Source organism: Dipteris shenzhenensis, chromosome 14 (genome assembly GCF_047967505.1).
Source record: "Dipteris shenzhenensis isolate YYH24624 ecotype China chromosome 14, Dip_SZ_1.0, whole genome shotgun sequence".
NCBI lineage: Eukaryota > Viridiplantae > Streptophyta > Polypodiopsida > Gleicheniales > Dipteridaceae > Dipteris > Dipteris shenzhenensis.
In genome coordinates this window covers 28465669-28487277 of record NC_141609.1, presented here as the reverse complement: position 1 = coordinate 28487277, position 21609 = coordinate 28465669, and the positions used below count along the sequence as shown (strand labels likewise).

General features: G+C 45.7%; 1 pseudogene; it reads right to left on the bottom strand.

Annotated features, from left to right (window-relative positions):
- Nucleotides 1–1716: 1716 nt before the first annotated feature.
- Nucleotides 1717–20405, bottom strand: LOC147894424 (uncharacterized; annotated as a pseudogene).
- Nucleotides 20406–21609: the final 1204 nt, after the last annotated feature.

Genomic DNA, 21609 nt, shown 5'->3' with positions numbered 1-21609 from the left:
CGATGGAGGGTACCCAGGTTCACCCCTCTTAGGCTATGGCCAGTATTTGGACCGACACAGTACACACCTTGATGGCCATTTGGGCGAGCATGCAGGGATCCTCCAGAGCAGCCACTGCCAGAAGAGTTACTTTTTTCAGAGTTTGGAGAGGATCTCCTTTCTTCTCTGAGTCTCCCTTAGGGTTGAGGTGGCATTTTCAGCCTCCGCCTTGGTTTTTTATTAGCTCCTTTTGAGCTATTTTTTTTCCCTCATGCATAGCATGATGTATTCCCGCATTTGAGCTTGCTCTCGTGGTTTTCATTCATACTTAATGAAGTAATTTTCTTGGGAAAAAAAAAACTCCGAGCAAATTCGAACCAATACGGTGGCCATAATAGACATCACACAAATTTGAACAAGAATGAGGGCCGTGTTTAAGGATGCCAAATGAAGCCAGCTTGCAAATTCAAACTAGCATGATGGCCCATTTTAAGAGCTGCCACAAAATGTCCATTGCCAAGTTCCAATTGAACACTAAGCCCCCACTTCAGAATAGATATCCCAAATATTTGAACCAGAATGGTGGGCCATTTAAGAGCTGTCAAATTCAGTCAGTGGAATTTAATTGTCCATTGCCAATTGAGGTTTGAGCTGCTCGTAACGTCTGGAGAATCAAAAGCCACTTGATAAAAACGTTATCCCAAACGTCGAATATCTGACAGGTGCGGAACAAGGTCTGGATGAACAGCAGCAAGCACCCAATCCCTAGACTGAGATCCGGATGGGTGGGCACCCATGGACGCGGCTTTGATAGAGTGGTAGCGCTCTCACACTCCACATCTTTTTTGAGTTGCAGCAGCTCGTCTTTCAAAAAATAATGGTCCTTGCAGCCGGTGGAGTAGAAATGCTGGAAGATTGCCTGAATGGGGTGGAAGCCCAACTCGAACACCAAGAAAGTTCCCTCCATCACTATGTAGAGGCTTGGAAGGGGGGAGGAAAGGGAAAGAGAGAGAAGCTAGGGGCTGCCCAAGGGCATCTTAGCTGCCTAGCAGCCTGTAGAGGCTGCGAATTGCAGCAAGGGAGAAAGGAGAAGTAAGAGGGCTGCGAAATTCAGCTAGGGGGGGAAAAGAACTGACTGGCAGCCCAAGGGGCTGTCCTCTGTAGTGGAGAGCTGCGAAATGCAGAAAGGCAAACGCGTGGCAGCCTAGAGGATCCTTTATGAGTTATTTAAGATGTGCTTCACCCCCTACAAGACCAGTAACAAAATCCAAAAGACTGATTTTTGAAGAAGTCAGGTCTTTCTAAAGAACAGGAACAATAGATATGCTTTCAATAGATTATAATTTATCCATGTTAACAATGTTGAAAACAGAAAGTAACAATAAACTGCTTTCAAGAAAAAGCGAAGGCAGATAAGACAAGAAAAATAATACATATAAAATGAACACTGCAGATGTGCCCTTCCATATACGGAAAGACATGAAATAGAATCAAAATCACAGGAGTTATTGAAACAAAAGGTAGGATCTGCACCCTTCAAATGTTGCTACAATGTATTATGTTGCCGTGTCTGGTAAACGTCCTTCCTCTCTCAGATTATCATTAAGATTGGAAAATTACCCCAAAAAAACAGTAGCGATAGCAAGCTGCTTTGCAGATCTTTTGGTGCCCTTGATCAAATAATCAAATGATGCTTCGACATACATGGCTAGCCATGATTCAGCAATTTCCCATAGGTTTTGCTTGCATGTTACTGGAAGCACTGATTCAAATGTTAACAAATGTGAGTGCCAATTGCAATTAACAAAAGATGACATCAGAACGTAGTTCATACTTCACATCCTTGGACACCTCTCGTGCTTCATGCAGCAAGCAATGCTCCGCGAAAAGAGCCATGCCTGCAACAGGTGCAACCTGTTCATTAAAGCTCACCTTTATCAGTTGTAAACTGGAATCCCACAATTACAGATTCTTTTAGAAACACCAAGTTCACAACAAGGAATCTAACCCAGGCATGCAAATCAAATTTCTAAGAAAAAATTGTCTCGCTGTCTCTCTCTCTCTCTCTCTCTCTCTCTCTCTCACTCTCAGGCTGCCATTTGAGAGAGAGAGAAAAAAAGAAAAAAAAAGAAAGTCATATTAACGTCCGTAGGAGACCTCACGGGTCTATGGGACAAAGTACAAAATGTCAAAAAGACTAGCAACATTTGGATAAGCCAGAAGGTCGAGGAGTGCACATGGCATCTCAGCTCAATTATTATATCACACCAATACGTACTAGGACTATAAAACTAATAGAAGTGGCCTTCATAACATCAATTTAAGACTGAGAGTCTTTAGGTTTAGATTTGAAATCTCTAATTAGTGTTGTTCCATCTCGATACACAGCCCATTTTCCAGCTTTATGTGCATCCTTCATTTTGGTGAGCTCGACACTCCTCTGCTTGAGCTGAGTTAAGGTGAGTTCCTCAGAGATCCAAATCCTTGTGCCCTTCAACTTGTTTGTCTGTTGAAGAATCTTAATTCTTCCCGCTCTACTTGAAAAACACTTGTACTTGCATTCCTGTTTGGGAGACGCAGCTGATATCGTTATGATCCACTCTACTTGTGGTATTTCTTTCTTGAGACATGCAATCCTCTCATCTACTGTGTAATCTTCTTCTTCATTAAAAGGGCCAAGGCGATCCAATGCGTAGTATCTTCTTATTATGTGCTATAGCCTGCTGCTCTTTTACTTTTGTGTACAAATCCGCTTTGTTGAGTTTGCTATCCGCAACAATAGCCATCTCTTCCTTGGCTGAACTCACCTGGGTGTCGATCATTTCCTTGACCTTGGAGACAAGAGCTGGAGCTGGTGGAAATTCGCTGAATTTCTCCATAGCTTCTGTAATAATTTCTTGCTTGCCTTTGTTCTCCATCTTGTTCACCTTTCTGCTAAGAGCTGCAACTAACAACATGAGCTCTCTGACTTCATGCTCCAAGTGGTAAATGTGCTCGTGAGGGTCTAATCCGATCCTTTTCTTGTAGGTCAAAGCATAGGGACTGGGTGTTGCTGCAATGTTGGAGTAAGGGGGCTTACTGACGGGGGTCGTGACGAAAGTCTTCACCTTCGGGAAATCCATGGTAGCCTTGCAGATTCTCCAAGCCCTTCACTGAAGCTAACCCCCCAGGCTGAGCCAAGGGCTCAGCTCAGCAGGGGGTAACAAGCTGTATGGAGGCCGATGACCTGTGTATGGGGTAGGTGGCACGGACGATGGTGATGGGCTGTGTTCGGCGACCCTGCTGTACGGCGCTGCTGAACGACCTGTTGTGCAGCCTGTTGTACGGACGGCACTGATGTACGGGCTGCTGTACGGTTTATACGGGTGGCTGTACGGGCGGCACTGTTTGTACGGGCTGGAGAGAGAGAGAGAGAGATGATATGATATGATTGTATTAAAGTCCTTTTGAGACCCTCAGGATCTATGGGACTGGTGACCACTATTAAATTAAATAGTGGTCCATTACAACCATTGAAATAAAAGTCTCCCAAATCTCTCTACATTGTGAGTATTTTCTGGGCTATTTTCTGTGCTAGTCCGAGAGAGAGAGAGAGAGAGAGAGAGAGAGAGAGAGAGTATACATACATAAAATATGGAGAATGGAGAGTGTAAGATCACATCAAACATGAGGTACAGTGTGTGGGAGGTGCATTTATACAGTCCCCTCATATTCCTTTTTTTCCTTCCTAGTCCCAAACAACACTAATCCCCACTAACTTGGTCCAATTTCTTGTCCCAACTAACTTGGCCCAGTTTCTAGTTCCAAACAACCCTAACCCTCACTAACTTACCTTCTAATATAAATAGCTTGAGACCTTGCTAGGCCTTTTATGACAAGCGGGAGAACAGGAAACCAGAGGAAGAATCCTGACCAAACACAAGCATGCAAACAGATCTTACTATGAGAAATGCAGCGGAAATGAACGAAAGAGAGAGAGCTCAGACAAACAGCTCAACAACCAAGAGAACAAGAGCACAAGGGAGGGAGTGGATGAACTGCTCCACTACCCTGATCCTTAAGTGCTACTGTGGGCTGACTCTGCTCCTCTGCCAGGCTCAAAACTGAACTGCTTAACAATGAGGGAAGGGGGCCTATATATAGCCTGGATCCCCCTCCCTAGTCCGCTGTAGTAAAGGGGCTGACCCCTTGCTCTAGGGACCGACAAGCCAGGTGGGCCGACTCACCTCAGGGCTACTCCACAACCCTATAAGAGGGGCTGGTACTAGCCCTACTGCTCCCTAGAACAGGGCTGACTGCTCCTCCTGGTCCCTATATCAAGCCCTCTAGAGCTGGCCTCCATCTGCCCTATACGGGGCTGTGCTCCAGCCTAGGTGGCCGACCAAGAGGTCGGCCCACCTTTGCTAGATAGCCGACCAGCAGGTCGGGCTATTTGCCCCAAAGGGTGGCCATCACTAGTCCCTACAAGAGCTTATCTAGGGCACCTCAGAAGGGGCTGCCACGTGGTAGCAAAGCAGGCCTCATGAAGGCCCTAAATAGCCCCATATGTGGGTAGCAGCCCCTCCAGCATGGGCTATCTTGCCAACAGATGTCATGTGCATGGTGTACCTAGGGTTGGATAGCAGGTGAATGTGGATTACAGGATAGCATAGGGCTGGATGGCTATTTTTAGCCGAGATTGCTATATATAGAGATTGATTCATATATATTTTATATGGAGGGAGCTATTCATAGCATTGTGCTATCTATAGCGGGTTTCCTTCTATATAGAGGGAGGGTCAGTGCTATTGTGTAGATCAGTTGAGCGCTCCTCAACTGATGGATGGGGCTTGGACCCAGGCCGGGACGCTGGCCATCTACATGGCAGATCATAGGTGGTGTATCGAAGGTCCTCTGGACGGGCTCAAGTGGTATGGGATGCTTGGGTTAGATATGGGCCTATGGATGAGTCGAGCTGTAGCCCACGTGCTCGGGGGTGGTCGGGAGGATCGAGGCACCTACGCTATGATTCTGGTTGGATTGAGGACGAGATTCTAGGTCAGTGATAGGGTTAGATCCTGCGGGGTCGTGTCATTTGGTATCAGAGCTGTCCTATCATGATTGAATTCAATGCAAGGTATGCAGAAAATATGTCTTCCAAGTACGCTTTTTGAGATTGCTCTTGCAAATCTGAATTTCCGCTCATGTATGGGCTGAATCGTTGGCTGATGATGTGCGCTCATGATTGGGAGAGTTGTGAAAGAAATAGAAGTCCATAGGCTGTGCGCTCTCTCTCGGTTGCTACGTGTTTGGAAATCGTGATTCCCTGAGAAGGGTAGGCGATGAGAAGACTTGATGCTTTCAGCAAGAGATATGAGGATGGATCGTTTCTGACCTATAACTTCCCACGCTTGGGTTGTTGATGTGATTGGCTGTGTGGGGACGCGTAAGAGTAGATAGGGAAAGAATTCGCTCTAGGTTCTCAAGGATGAGATTCCTACCCTAGAGACCTAGATTTGCTGCAATTGAGAAGTAGGAGGAAAGAGAGGGCGTTCGTAAGCCAGAGAACGGCTTGTCTAGGAAATTCGGGCATCAGAGATAGGGGCGATATGATTGGGGGCAGGCGCTTGGCTTTGGGAAGGAGCGTATGGCCTGATTTTAGTGCGTTTTGGCTATTTTTGGCTGGTTGGAGAAAAGCGGGACCAGATCTATTAAAAACGAGACTGTTTTTGGTAAAAAAAAGCAGGTTGCTTTTTTGTTTTTCTCTAGCAAGCAAAGCACTTGCTCTAAATCAGGCCCCCATCCTAAATTCGCCTAGCTTTTGATGGCCCTTCCTGGCTATTTATATACCCGGGATTCCTCTCTCTCTCTCACTTCAGCACTTCAGTGCATGAAGGCGAATTCCCCACCCTCTTTTTGTCTGAGATCAACCTATCAGATTCTGCCATCTAGATTGCTGTCCTCTACCCGCCTTCTTCCTTGATTCCACGCAGCACCGTATTCTCTTTTGCTAGTGTGAAGAGCACGTGTTTGGATGAAGCTGTTTTTCTTCTAGTCCCTCTCCTGTGCGAGATATTTTCTAGCCATGGAAGGACATCAAAGTAATGAGACACCTACGTTTGACCTGCTACGAGAGATGGATTCCTTGATGGATGAACTCTGGGCAGCTCTTCACTACTCTCAGTACCAGAAATATATTGAAGAAGGCTCATGCTGTTCTAAATGTAGACAGCTTGTTTGAGAGTCTTTGTACCGCTTCCGAGTTATCGAGAAGCGATGAAGAGGTTGAAATCCTCAGTTTTGACTGACACCCAATTATTTTTGGCTCGACTGGATCTTTTGAACCACGTTTGGTTCAAGATGTTCCCCAATTTTGTATGAATTATGTTCTAAATTGTCTTGTTATTAAATTGACCAGGTTTTGGTTAATTTGGATTTGATTTGTAACTAAGTGGCATTCATAATTTGATTGGTTTTTTCAAATTATATAACGTGTACTTTTGTTCCATATATCTTGCAGTTTTTTAGATATATGGTACATTGAGGATGCCTGAGACTTTGTTACATCTTAAACTGGACTTAACTAAGACAATTGGATTTCCCTTTCTTGAATCTTGGTGCGTAGATTCTTGTTTGGTTTCTATTTGAAGTTTTGATCTCGATGTGATTGTGAGTTATGGCGTTTCTTCGAGTTACCGTTTGGACATATGAAGGTTCTTATTGATTAGGCCAGGATGAGTCTTGTTGGATACCTTCTTTGAATCATGTCCAAAGGCGGGGTCATTTTGATTCTCACTCTTTTAGTCCGAGGTCATGGATAGTCAGGATTCAAGAGTTGTTAGGGATGCTACCTACTGGTTTTCTTCTTTGACCTATTGGTTGGGGTATTGTAACACAAGGAGGTGATATAATCACATTAAGAGAAGGATTGAGAATGGATTTGCCACCCTGACTCAATCTGGGATCATCTGAGTTGAAGAGGGATTGGCTACCTAATTTACTCATATTGTCCACTGAGTTTTTTATTTGTAGTATACTTTGGTGGTATGGGACACTAAGGTATGTTACATTTAAGATTCTCTGATGTGGTGGTATAATCCAGCGTGAAATAATACCCAAGGACCTCTAGGGTGAAGTACAAGTAGGCTGAATTGAATTGGGGGCAACCTGAATAGATTTTTTACGAGAGCTGACTAAAATTCTTTACCCTAAGAGAAGCCATGTATTTTTTGGGTTCAACCCTAGAGCTCCAGAGTCTAGACTCAATCTTAGGGAGGGTTACCACATCTCTTCTGATGATGGTCTGTCAATGCCTTGTTTGGAACCTGGTGTTCCTAGATAAGAGATCCTAAGAATTGGATGATCCTGTGATAGGAGCGGTTTATTGTGCACAAGTTTATACAGGATATCCGATAGTGGATCTTGTTTTTAGAGATTTCGGATTGTATATTTCCGTAGTCTTTGGATCACATAGGATGTTATTCCTATGATGGTTGACTATATACATGTCTACAACAGTACCATTGACTGGATATAGCCAATTGAATTTTTAGTGATTATCCTCACGTAGGGGCATTTTGAGGATAGATCAAGGGGACCATATCTTTGGTCAGGATTTTGCCCATTGATACTTCCATGAAGATTCTTCCATCATGAGTTATGAACGGATACCTAATTGTTCTGCGATGGAAAGTCTGTCATGTATTTCGACCCAAGAATTTGAATTACAAGGGTATTTTGTTAATTCAGGACATGAGGGTTGATAGAAACTACAACCCAAAAATTGACCTCGAGGGGCTCAATTGATGGGATTGTTTGAACAATGATTCCTTTATCTCAACCTAAGATTTTTGAGTTCAAGGGTATTCAGCATGGTGAATATTTTTTCGCAAATTCTTAATTAGAACTCAATAGATAAGGTTGATAGAATCTTTTACATTGAGGTACGGATTTTACCATGCTTGTGTACGGATATGTCAACGGAACTAACTCTGTGGATTCAGGCGTTACTTGATTTCTCGAGGAGAATACTCGATGATACGTAACCTTGTTTAGATTAAGAGATTTACTTTCCTTGGGTTGGTTATCAAAGATTGTGGCTTTGGCCTTAGATTCACTCAAACTGATAGTCAGAGTATAGTTATTGGCATTGACTCATCTTCACAGAGAGTTTTCGGGCTTTCTGGTGAACTCAGGAGTGAGTTCTTAGAGGAAGGGGAGTATGTCATGTGCATGTTGGATAGCAGGTGAACGTGGGTTACGGGATAGCATAGGGCTGGATGGCTATTTTTAGCCGAGATTGCTATATATAGAGATTGATTCATATATAGTGCTCGCTTTATATGGAGGGAGCTATTCATAGCATTGTGCTATCCATAGCGGGTTTCCTTCGGGCCAGTGCTATTGTGTAGATCAGTTGAGCGCTCCTCAACTGATGGATGGGGCTTGGACCCAGGTCGGGACTTTGGCCATCTACATGGCGGATCATAGGTGGTGTATCGAAGGTCCTCTGGGCGGGCTCAGGTGGTATGAGACGCCTGGGTTAGATACGGGTCTATGGATGAGTCGAGCTGTAGCCCACGTGCTCGGGGGTGGTCGGGAGGATCGAGGCACCTGCGCTATGATTCTGGTTGGATTGAGGACGAGATTCTAGGTCAGTGATAGGGTCAGATCCTGCGGGGTTGTGTCAACAGACCCAGAGGACCCCAACCCATGCCATGAACCGTGCCAACCCTACTCTACCTAACCTCACAAGAGGAGCGGTCACATCCACAACGCTGGTGCTCACTCATCTAACCTAGCCTCACTCATTGGGCGAGCACACCCACAAGGAAGGCCCTCACTTTCTAGCTGACATTAGGAGATGTTGACCTCCAACACCCGCTGTCAATTCTTGGATGGAATAGAGACGCCAGGGAGCTGGGTGTGCCGCTGGAACAACTGGAGGGATCCGTCGTGTGATGCTCCATGCTGAAGACACCACAGGTACTGTTGAAGAAGTCCTCTCGTGGCACGAATTGATACTGCCTTCGGTGCAAGGTCTGCTTCCTTGCATGGGCACATGTATCTCAGAGCTAGATAGCCCCCTTTAAAGCCCCCCTCTCAAGTCCAAACTGGTACATTGTCGCTAGATCGATGAACTTCAGTGCTCCAATGGCAACGAGCATATAACAGCTCACATGGATGAATCAACTGTGTTTGGGTTCTTGCATTGGCAATAAACTGACCCATCAAGATCTCCAACAGCATCAGACAATAGTTGCAACATAACACTAGGAGACCCCCTCTGGATCTGCCAGGTCATAACATCCAAATAAAATACAAACTGGTAACATACTGCCACCTGAATCGGCAGGAACAACTCCACGTGGCTCGAGGACGTGCCTCAAAGCCTGCCTCGATAAAAGACTCCCTTCCCGTTGCACCTGCTTAGCAGGTCATGCTGCCACAAACAAGCAAGCAATCCTCCACCTGGAACCGGAAAGCCTAATGGGAATGCCTACCCCATGCTACTAGTGCAGCAGTAACACTATTGGCCATTTGGTTATTGGACCCCTCTCCGTTCTGTTGGGGACATTGACGCCAATAATGACCTTTCTGGCCACATCGGTTACAAGTACATGATGCCTTGAGAGCTTCTCGTATCTCAGCTGTCAACTGCTTTGCTTTCTGCCTTTCTGATCAGCTGTCAAAGCCTCAAGCTGACTGTCGTAGGTACAATCGACGAAGCGCTCCTCTTGGTTAAAGCACCATGGGGACCGATTCCTCCCAGGTCAACTCATTCACCCTACCACTAGTGATCAAGGATGAAACCACTGGTGATCAAGGATGAATAGAAGGCCCCATATTGAGAGGATAACTGGAACAAAAGAGTTATAGCCATGTCCTCTGATGAAATTTGCTTCCCCGCCTAGAGAATTTCCTGCTGAAGTTCTCATAACTTGTTGGTGTGGTGCTGCATCGATGAAGACTCTTGGGATCCAACAACATCTAGACCTCCAATGAGACCCTCTTCATGGGAGAGGTTCGATTATATATGGACATCAAATGCTACCATATACTTTCGGCCACTATCATGTGCTTCACATGATTAATCACCTGAGGAGTACAATTAAGAAATATAAATGATCTTAATACGGTCCCAGAGCTAGACAAGGTCTCGGCCTCCTTTTGCTCCAGAATGCCAAAGTCCTTCGCCAGGGGATCTGGCTGGGCAACACCTATCAAGATGAAATCTGCCAGGTCGTATGACTGTAACATAGACTCCATCATCACCCGCCAGACACTGTAATTGAGCCCGCTGCCCATCCAATTGCTAGTCAACCGGGTACGTGGGCAACACTAGAATTCTCGTCTTGTTCTCTGCCATCTCGACCAAAGTCGCCATTGAGAGGACGATGAACTGAAAGAGAAGGTGGATGGGATAGAAGGGAACTGAGGGTTGAACAAAGGAGAAGGCTCAAGAAAAGGAGGAAGGGGCTGACAGCCCAATGTGCCTTCACACCTCGCTCTCCATCCCTTGGGAACACCTCCTCTCTGATCTGAAAACACGCTTCGAAGTCACCCTTCACTGGTCACCAGAACAGTCCACTCCTCGTACACGCTCCTCCTCAAAGACACCTCTGAACAGCACCCTAATCCTCCTCTCTGTGTGTTGGCTCAACACTCCCTCCGCTCCTCGGGTCTCAAGCCAACCGTGGCTCTGATACCATGTGAGAAGTGCAGTGGAAATGAATGAAAGAGAGAGAGAGAGAGAGAGAGAGAGAGCACGCCTCACACACACCACACTGAGAAGGAGAGAAAGGAGAGGGAGACACAAGAGAACTGCAAGTGATCTCTGGAGAAAACCCCGCTACGACAGGGGGGAAACCTCGGAACCAGCAGGCTGCTCGAGAGCTCAGACAAACAGCTCAACAACCAAGAGAACAGGAGCACAAGGGAATGGATGAACTGCTCCACTACCCTGCTCCTTAAGCACTACTGTGGGGTGGCTCTGCTCCTCTGCCAGGCTCCAAACTGAACTGCTCAACATTGAGGGAAGGGGGCCTATATATAGACTGGATCCCCCTCCCTAGTCGGCTGTAGTAAAGGGGCCGAACCCCTGCTCTAGGGGCCAACCAGCCAGGTGGGCCGAACCACCTGCTCTAGGGGCCAACCAGCTAGGTGGGCCGACCCACCTCAGGGCTACTCCACAGCCCTATAAGAGGGGCTGGTACCAGCCCTACTGCTCCCTAGAACAGGGCCGACTGCTCCTCTTGGCCCCTATATCAAGCCCTCTAGGGGCTGGCCTCCATCTGCCCTAGGTGGCCGACCTCCGCTAGATAGCTGACCAGCAGGTCAGGCTATCTGCCCCAAAGGGTGTCTTATAATTGGTCCCTAGAAGAGCCTATCCAGGGCACCTCAGAAGAGGCTGCCACGCAGCAGCAAAGCAGGCCTCAGGACGGCCTTGAACAGCCCCGCACGTGGGCAGCAACCCCTCTAGCATGGGCTATCCTGCCAACAGACCCAGAGGGCCCCAACCCATGCCATGAACCGTACCAACCTTACCCTACCTAACCTCACAAGAGGGGCGGGTACACCCACAACACTGGCCTCACTCACTCAGTGAGCACACCCACAAGCAAGGCCCTCTCTCTCTAGGTGACATCAGGGGAGGAACAAATTGAGAAAGTTGTAGATATCTGGTCCAAACACCAGCATACATTGCATCTCTACATCATCCTTGAACTCCAGGAACCAAGCCAGTTTGCAAGTACAATCACAGGACCACTTGTCAAATGGAGCTGCCAAACTTTGTCACAAACCATTAAGCCACTCAAGTACGCACAATAGGTACATCCAACAATTCCCCTGTGAAGCTAGGAACATACCAGACCCTGCAAAGTACCAAGTATCATGGGTCTGTTTCAATCCAATCTGCAGACAACATGATTCCCAATAGCGATCCTCCAAAAAACCTAGAATCTGCTCAGTTTGAATCTTGAGCCTACCAAGCTGCCAAATATCACATGTCCAACACAGTCTTCAACGAAGTCACCAAGAATCGACTCGGCAGAGCTTTCCAACCAACAAGACCCACCAACCAGCAAGAGGCTTGGGATACCTCTACCAAGAAAACTCCTCCTGTGTCTGCTTGGAAAGTTCTCACCCTTCATACTAGCAAAGGTTTGAGTTTCAAGCATGCTACTGTTTTTAACATATAAACACAAAGAGATTGCATACTAATGAGCTTCAATTGGTTATTGCTTGTTGTAAAAACAAGCCATGTACCTTCTTAAAGTAAACTCCATCAGCGTTTCTGCAAGACTCTGAGCCATCGGTCAGTGCCGATCATAAACTCGAATTCTGCCTCGGAGTGGCCATTACATCCTCATCCCTCATGATGAAATAAGCTTCGTCCTCAGGATCCTCTAAGCAGCTTGTGCTGTACTTCACCTTTACAAATGATCCAGGATCTTCCAACCATTGCCATGAGCAGTGTATTTATTGGTCCACAAATCCAATCTCAAGGCTACTCTCCATGACCACTAAGAACATCTAGCTATCTGATTACCAGGATCATCTTCCATGGATGATCCTTCTCCTTTGTCATTTAATCAATCTTCTTTCTCCAACAATCCCTCAACAAATATCCTGGTATATCACAAATTTTCTTACTCTTCACATTAGAAGACACCATCCTCAGCCTTCATACCTTTCTTTTTGTTATTGAGCTTGTCTTTCTCCCTGCTTGCCCTTACCTTTACCTTGCTATTGGTGGTCACATTAAATGCCCTCTCATTGCCGTCATCCTCATACAGTCTTTGTCTTCCTTCCTCCTAGATCAACAAGTGATCAACCTCGAAAGTCAACGGCTTCGATCTCCCTCCATCTGTAAGGGTTGTCACCAACCCATTCTAGCTCCTAGGCAATTTACTGAGCATGAGGATGGCCAACTGATTCACGCCCGCTCCTAGGCAATTTACTGGGCATGAGGATGGCCAACTGATTCACGCCCACTTCTAAACAACTGTGGCCAGGTGATCCTTTAACACTTTAATCTTACCAGATGTTCACTTAACCGGTAACCTTCTTCCATCTCGAGCATGAAGAATAAATTTTGGGCGTTCCATATTAGCTGTCGCGCTACAGTTCATGCAGAATTGTCCTGGTCTCAATACAAACACCACCACTATAAGCGGGGAAGAACTAACTCTGTGGTCAATCCTACGATCATTAAGAGAGCTTTTGAGAGTTTATCTCTGGGTCTACTTTCTTGATCACTTTGCCTGTCCCACCCACTTGATCACAACAAGCTGCTTTTCCAGTGCTTCATTTATCTCCCACAATGCATGTGCAACCAGATGGCTTTGGATTTTAATCTTCCAATGGAATTACCCTCGTCTTCAAAATCTGGAGTTGGCATGCACCCCACTAAGAAACAGTCACCTTCCTCTTTCAGTTCTCAAAGTCATCTTCAGATTGGATGGCTTGATCACCAAGGTTTACATCTCCTGGGTTCAGCTCTCACCTCCCTCTAGACCACTAGCTCTTAAATATCACTTCCTGTGGCTCAGATACCATGTTGGAAAAATCTGGGCATATACCCTAGATAGCTTGATATCTTGCAAGACCTCTCACACAGAAGAACGGGATATCAAAGGGAGAATCTGGAACCAAATGGAAATACTCAAACAGTCTTAACTACATATGTGCAGACACTCAGATTTGGAGTAATAGACAGCTGTTTAACATTTCCAAAACAAAACCTCACTGTATGTGGTGCCAAAATAGGACAAAATATTACGCAATGATGCACCCTAGAATCCCATCACCTGCAGCACACTTGCTGTCCTGGATGCTCTATGCTGAGCTCTAAATTTGCTCCGATCTCTCTGCCCTGCACTTCCTCTAGCTGCATGTTCTTGTGAGCTTCAGTAGGCCTCAGGTTACAGCTAAAATTTCTACATGGGGGCTATTTATAGGGGAGGGGCTGGTACTGTTGCCCCTTTCCAAATCAGGTTTACTTTGCCTAGATGCGGCGGACCTGGCTGCCAACCTGCCACTTGGCGGCCCAGCTGCCCACAGGCCCCTATCTGGCCACTCAGCACCTCACATGGACCAGGTCAAGGTCTATAAAGATCCCCCATACCTCCTCCATTTGAGACCTTTTCTGGGCTACAATCTGCTCTACCGCTGGCCGATGTAAAGCCACTTGTGCTGGCCTGAATCTACAGACCATGTGGCTGATCAGATCCTTCAGATTTGCTACCTTGTCTGTGGGTCCTCCAAGAGTGCTTTGCTGCCCATGTGGCAGCCCTTCTGCACCATATGCCTTCTCATGCTTCCTAATGCTGACTAATGCACAGCTATGAAGGCATGTAGATGCTGCCCTTCTCCTGCATCATAAGCCTTCTCATGCTGCCTAACACACAGCTATGAAGGCGCATGTAGATGCTGCCCTTGTGTCAGCCTGTTTGCTGACAACATGACAGCCATCATGTGCAACTCTTTGCATCTAGATCTGCCCATGTGGCACCACAATTGTGTTACCACATGGCAGCCTCCCAGATCCTCCCAACCTATGCAGGTATCATGTCCTTGTGCTCTCCTGATTTGGAGATCTGCTTTGGTATCTTTTTCTTGTTATCTGCATCTACCTGTTTATGGTAGAAAGTTCAAAAGATGAGGTCTAAAAACTTCAGAGATGCTTTGGTGCTTAGGCATGCCATGACAAGTACGAAGTGGCTTGATTGGATGAACCTCACCGCAGGATTGACTGGGAACTCTATTGTCTTGGCAATGCTTGTTTGTATGATGCTATTCACACTGCCTAGCCTCTAGGCGTGAAGCAGCCATCCACTTTCCTTTGGATGTTCCCAATTTTATGGACTAGAAACATCGCTCGTGGATGGCCAATAGATCTCCTAGGTGGAAGACATCTGTGATTATTCTCAAGCTGGAATTTGACAGGTTTGGCCTAAACTTTACACTCGAAAGAGTAAATCTCTATGTTGTGAGGCCTCGTGTAAGAAGGTCACCATGCGCCACTCATCGAGAAAGGCCAGGAAATCTAAGAGTGGTCCAAATCTGCTCCTCAATAGATAGTGGTGCCGTACATGTATCTCATACTACAAAGGACTAAGTGCTTCTCTAACTCAAACGTCTTACATGTTGAGCAAAGTGCAAATCCATCCCTCAAGTGGGATGCTCTCTGCTCATCCTGTCTCATCACGTAACGAGAGGACATTCGGAACTGCCCAATCAAGACCCTCCACATGTGGGAGATGGATCTGATTATAGCTAGGGGATGCACTAAACCCTCCTCCGAGACGTGCAGGCAGGAATCTCTGTAGAAGCTGAGTCTTACCTATTAGAAAACTTGTGGAGGTTGCTTGTTATAGTCAACACTTCCACAGCGGAAGATTGTGTAAACATAGCCCAAAAATCACACAGTGCTGATGCAAATCTCACTCCTTTCCTTCGTGTGTACACAAGTGAGTATAGATAGATAGACACAGACTTAAATCCTTGAACAGTGCAACCGTAAAGTAGGTTTGTAGATCATGTATTCAAGATTGCTCCAAACAAATGAACAAAACCTGATGCAAAAGGCATTAGTGTGCCACTGCCTAGTAGATAAGGTACTACCCATGACCACTCAAAACTATCATCTACATCCTGTTGGCACCTCATGTGCCCTGCTAGAGCTTTTGTGGGCTGAGGAGTGATGCCTTTCTGGACACTCCTTGCTGCTTCTCTTCCTAAAGAAGACCTACAGGCTGATTGCTCCACCAAAACCTCTGATCTGCTTGCTGCAGGATTTGCAACCAATCCTGAGGTCCTGTAAACCCTCTGCAATGTACTGCTCTTCACCTTGTAGGTGATCTATATGCTGGACTGCCTGTCTTATTGTGATTCGTGGCCTCTTTGCTGCCCTGTTACACACCAGACGTGGTGTCTCTGGACCTCCCCACTGCTGCTGCTAGATATGCAGCCCAACCTTAGGTACCAACGACTCTAAACATTGAATGACCTGTCACCGTCAGGAGGCCTTTATATAGGGCTCGAGGCCAACTGCAAAATTTGACAGATCTGTACATAGCCAACTTGGCCACGTCGTAGCTTGCCACCACTGGCCCAATTGCTCATATGCCAGCTTGCCACATGTGCCTCCACCTGTTGCTGCTGGCCTGTCTGCTGTTCACCTGACTGGATGCTTCAGTTTGCCAACTTAGGGTCAGGCCTATAAATGGCCCAGCCCCTCATAACCTACTACTGCTTTCTGCTCTGCCAGTGACTTGCCCGTAGGACCTATAGGGCCTGCCCTTATGCAGCCTTTTCTGCTGCTCTTATGTAATAGGGCTGGCTCTGCACCTTGTACCTGCTCCATCCATAGTACCCTTGTGCCCACCATTTAGGGCATGGCAGCCTACATGCTGCCCATGTGGCAGCCCTTCCTTTTCTCTCTTTTGGTCCACCTCCCCCATGTCCTCATATAGGGGCTCACAGGTCGGAAGGTGACCATGACAATCCCAATACCGCCTCTCATGGATCCATCGTGGGCACGCTCTCAGAACAAGTTGGAGACTTCCTCAATGATTGGTCTTTGAATGCACAACTCTTGCTCCTCCATGTCTAGTCCCGGACATATAAACCATCCTGAAATACAGGTACCATACATGTAGCACCAAAGGTCTATGGCATTGTGACATGAAGTTGGGGTAAATAAAACTTCACGCATCTCTTAGCTTCCTACTGCTTCCAAACTCAGTGACATAGATCTTTTACTTGGAAATAGGAAAAAACAGAAACTTTCATATTAAGAGACCACACACCACATTCTCCTCCTTCTTCCCTTAGATGAGAATGAGAATGGTAACATTCCAAGTGATGTTGAAGTCTAGCATAGGGAGAAGGAAAGGATCAACGGAGGTCATATTCTCACCAAGCCGATCTGTGCCAAAGAGAAGAGCGATACGTTGTTGAAAGATCATCTTGCGGCTCAACATGACATGAACTGACATATATCAAGGGGTTTGAAGGGGCTGATTGGGTCGGATGGGTAGGTTCCGGTAAAACATTGCGCCTCTTTTATAGATGTCTCTACAAGTAGCTAAAAAACATTTTGCAAACTTCTACTTCTACTAATGCCGACTTGGGAGAATGCCGACTTGGGAGAAAACTCTCTCCATGCTCAAACTTTATCAACGATCCAAGTCCCGTAGAGATCACCTAGGAGAAAATAAAAAACTCCCTTCATGGCTCAGGAAACGCATAAACCATCCTATTTTCTAAAAACCCCATAATATCCCATATACAAATAACTTTCACCCCATACCAATGTATCTATCATTCATAGACATGGTATTTACAATGATCCATTCCACTCATCCTCTCAATCCCATACAATATCTTAGAAAATAGAAATAAGTGAGAGCTATTGAGCTATCTCTTGATACTCACACTCTTATTAAACAAGGAGAAAAGCAATACCAATGCCAAATAAAACATATCAAAATTTGGCATCAAAGCACCACCATTCTCAATCACGAACCCACCCATCGCCCTCGAGCAATCTTGGCACACACAATCATCAAGAATATCTAGCTGTCCCTCTCAAAATCTACAGACAGGCTAGATCCTGCCAAGTGCCATGCTCCCAAGGTCTCTGTCAACCTGTCTCCACTCTGGCAACATTTCCAAACAATTGATTCACCTGAACGATGAGATCTACATCTATCCCCAAGGCTAATTGTTTTTCTAAAATCCTCGACCATAAGCTCTAGAATAGCTCATAAGTGAGTAACCCTCTAGCAACAATATATTCCTTAGATCTGTAGATGTCCTTATCTCCACCATAAAGGCTTCAACAAGTTCACCATGTTTTATTTTCCACTGTCCTACATATTTAGCTTTGAAGAAGACTCCAAACCTCGTCCTTGTCAATAAATCATGCTCCTCAAAGCAATCATCATTGCCTTTGACAATAGTCATGCAGCAGGCATTGATATCCTCTACAAGACTTCTCCTCTACTTAGTAGGTAGGCCTTCACCCTCCTTCAGGTCCGAAGTTCTCAGAATCCTTGGTGACCGACTACATATAAAGCAACAGTTTACAAGCCCCTACCGCCCAGATTGCAATGGTTTGATCGAACCGTCAAATCGAACCATAAAACTCACGCTGGCCATGTACAGTGACCCACACATTCAAACTGGGATATCTCTTTACCCTACGTCATCGCGGCATATAATACAGCGATTCATGAATCCACTCTGCTAATCCTTTTGAAGCTCTGTTCAGTAGGCCTCCTATGTTCCCACTACCATCCACCAAGACCAGATCAAACATAAGGACGCTAAGCAATGGGCTGAATTTCTACAAGATGCCTTGTCATTCATTCGTCAAAATGCCTCTGAGCATTTGCGCAAAGCACAGAAGAGGCAGAAAAAGTTGTATGATAAAAGACACAAACCAGCCACCTTCTCGGAAGGAGATCTTGTCATGGTATACTACAACACCTGTTAGAAAGGACTAGCCGAAAGATTCCTGGCTAAATGGATTGGACCATACCAAATCCTCAAGGCAGTGGGCAAAACTATTTATGCTTTACAAAGATGCACACCCGGACGGAAAAAAACCTGCACAACGGCCCACAGTTCGCGTATGAAGCCCTACCATTAGACGTGACGAGGGTGCGTCCACGTCAGCGGATGCGCCAGCTCAGGAAGCAACCACTTCAGCAGACGGCCACAGAGTTATTGCCCGAAGCCAACGACCCAGGACGTGAGGGATTCATCTTCTTGATGAGAGAGCGCCATTGAACAGTGTTCTTGATGTAACCCAGGCAGGACCCGATTTAGGGAGATCGCCAGATGAAAGATGACTGTTGTTGTCCGAGTCGTCCATGACCTGTGTCTGTCGTGAGTGTTCTAGCTTACGTAATCTGATCGTTACGTGCTTAGCACGCCCTATAACCACCATTCAGTTGTTACCATTAAATCGTGTTCTATATGATCATCCGCAATAAAGCAGTCTCTCTCTTCTTGCTTTTTCTCATGTTCTTTCCAACTTCAACTCTCATATGCACGCGCATTACAACTTCATACACTTCACAATCTCTGCATTTCCACATTTTCTTTATGAATTACATGTTCCCAATTTTGAACACTACATGTCGTAATCCAAATAAACAGTACCTGTCGTAATCCGTAAAAGCAGTTGAGCCATAGAGAAGCAATGAGAATAGTCCCATTTTTATTTTCTGGTAATAGATTATCACGAGCATCAACTCTCTATTAAGTACAGTTATTTCCACAGAAACTATAACACACTATGTAGTATGAAAGCTGCTCTGTATTAAGATCAGCGGCTTTCGATTTGACTGCATCCATACCTCTACAGAAACCCCTTTACAACCAGTGTAGTACACCGTCTCGCCCCCCAATAACAGCCCGTCTGTATCAATCCCAGGTTGAATGATAGTCTTCTTCCCTGTTGCTTTTCCGTATCCATTCAAATATAAAAGAAGAGTATATTCTGTTTTTCGTTTTTACCAAGGTCAACATTTGCATCTATATGTGGACCAAACCTTTGGCCTTCGGCGTATCTGGTGTCACATAGTCGGGAGTCAGAGATTCTGGACTGAAAGACTGAGGATAACGCTGCTTAATCACAAAAGCAATCAAGAATATTATTAGCGTTTAAGCGATGACTGACTGACCTGTAGAACCTTATATTGGGATTTAGTCCCACTGCAGTTTTGCCTCCCACTTTGATGTCGCTAAATAGTTGAGATAAGCCCGACCTCCATAAGTTCTCTGCCAGAATCGCATCCTGCACTGAGATTCTACCGTTGTCTCTAAAGGCTCCTCCCTGTGCAGGATCCACGCTCCCTTGATGTGAAAACCCAAGTGTTTCTGCATAACTTATGAAGGCTTCACACTCCAGGGTAGATAAAACATGTGGCACCTAGACCATAGTCAAAAACATTAACCTCTTGCACGAGACGAATGCAACAATTGTATTGTTCTAAACTTACTCGAAGTTGACAAGGGAGCCACGGATTCTATTCGTTCATTGCAATATGAAGAGCATGCTTCAAAAATACGTCGTCATTAAATTTGTCCGATCATATAAGCAACAATGCCTTTGCCAAAGCCACGTTAGTTTAAGGATAGTTTGCATTTTTGGCTTTATTAGTGCGGGAATTAGATCAAAACACGCACTATTGAAACAAACTTGGATAGCTGTCATCCGGAACATCAGGAACAAGGGGAGGTTGGAAGCTTCTTGAGTCGTTTTGGATAGGCAGAAGCATAATTCAAAATGCAAATGACAAACTGACCGTGAAAAGAAGGGATCCTTTGAGCTCGTGCAAATCCAGCTTTGATTTATGCGTGAAGGCGGGCAAGGTAGGATTGGAGGCTGCCATGGATCCCAACGGAAGTGTGCGTACGTCGTAAGAGTGATCACCGTAACTTGTTGTGATCAAATCACACGTCGAACGAGGGAAAATCGCAGCCGTCCGGATTCTACGAGGGGCTGACTTTGCATGCAGCTCGTTCAACGTGGCTTGCTTATCGCCTTCTTACACTTGAATGCCACGTGTCTCATTCTTATTGTTCCGCTCCTTACCACCTTTGATGGTCGAAAAATGCCATTGCACTCACGTGTGGCCTTTTGTTGCTCTGCGTGCCTTTGATAAATGGCGAAGGCGATCGGTCTCCAATTTTTTGCCTTCACATATCCAAGTCCGAATTCAAGGCACCCCTTGCGAAGGTTAGAGGTATCTATTGAGTAGCTTTGTATGTTGCTTTTGTCGTGCCCATCACTAGATTCACTAGATTGTGTGCAAGATATCTGCACAAGAGAGGATTTGTAATTTCAGAACTGTGAAGAATGACCATTCATACCAGTTGTGCTAAGCACACAACTAGATCAAGATGAAGCTCAGACAACAGAGAGCACGCTTGTGGCTGAAAAAAAAATCCCATTTATTAAAGACATTGACAGTAAAGCACTCCCTATAAAATCACATAAATCCCCTACTGGAAAAAGGCCATGGCTTCTATTGCAAGAACTAGTCCTGGCTTTACTATGCCATCATGCAATGCCATTTCAATGAATTTCTGGATGACTATCATGAAAAGATGAAACTCAAGAGTGTTCCAATGAGATGTTGGAATCTTTGCATCTGAGGGTTGCACATCATATATTGACTTGTTTGCATCTCTCAATGTAGCTATTAGGGGAGAAATGGGGTCTCAAAAGGGCCTCATAAGGAATGGATTAGGGGAGGATTATGAAACTTAATTTAAGTCTATGTGGAGGGTCATAATGGAGGCTCAGGTGCTTTTGGTAAGCTAGAGGTGGTTTTGGAAGCAATCAAGAGGGAGGAGTCAAAAGAACGTCCAGCAAGATATAAATATATTCAACCTGTCAGATTATATGGACACATGATTGGTGATTGGCTTGGTGGCTTGGGCCCAAGGGTGGGGACCATGAAGTCATGGGTTCAACTCCTCCACGACGCATCTAAATTTTGGTGGAGGTGGTGGGCTTGGTGGGCGTCCAAGGTGCAGGCATCTTGGCCATGTGGCAAGCTCGAGTGTCATTTAATTTTTGGTGGAGGTGGTGGGCGTCCAAGGTGGTAGCCTGGCCATGTGGCA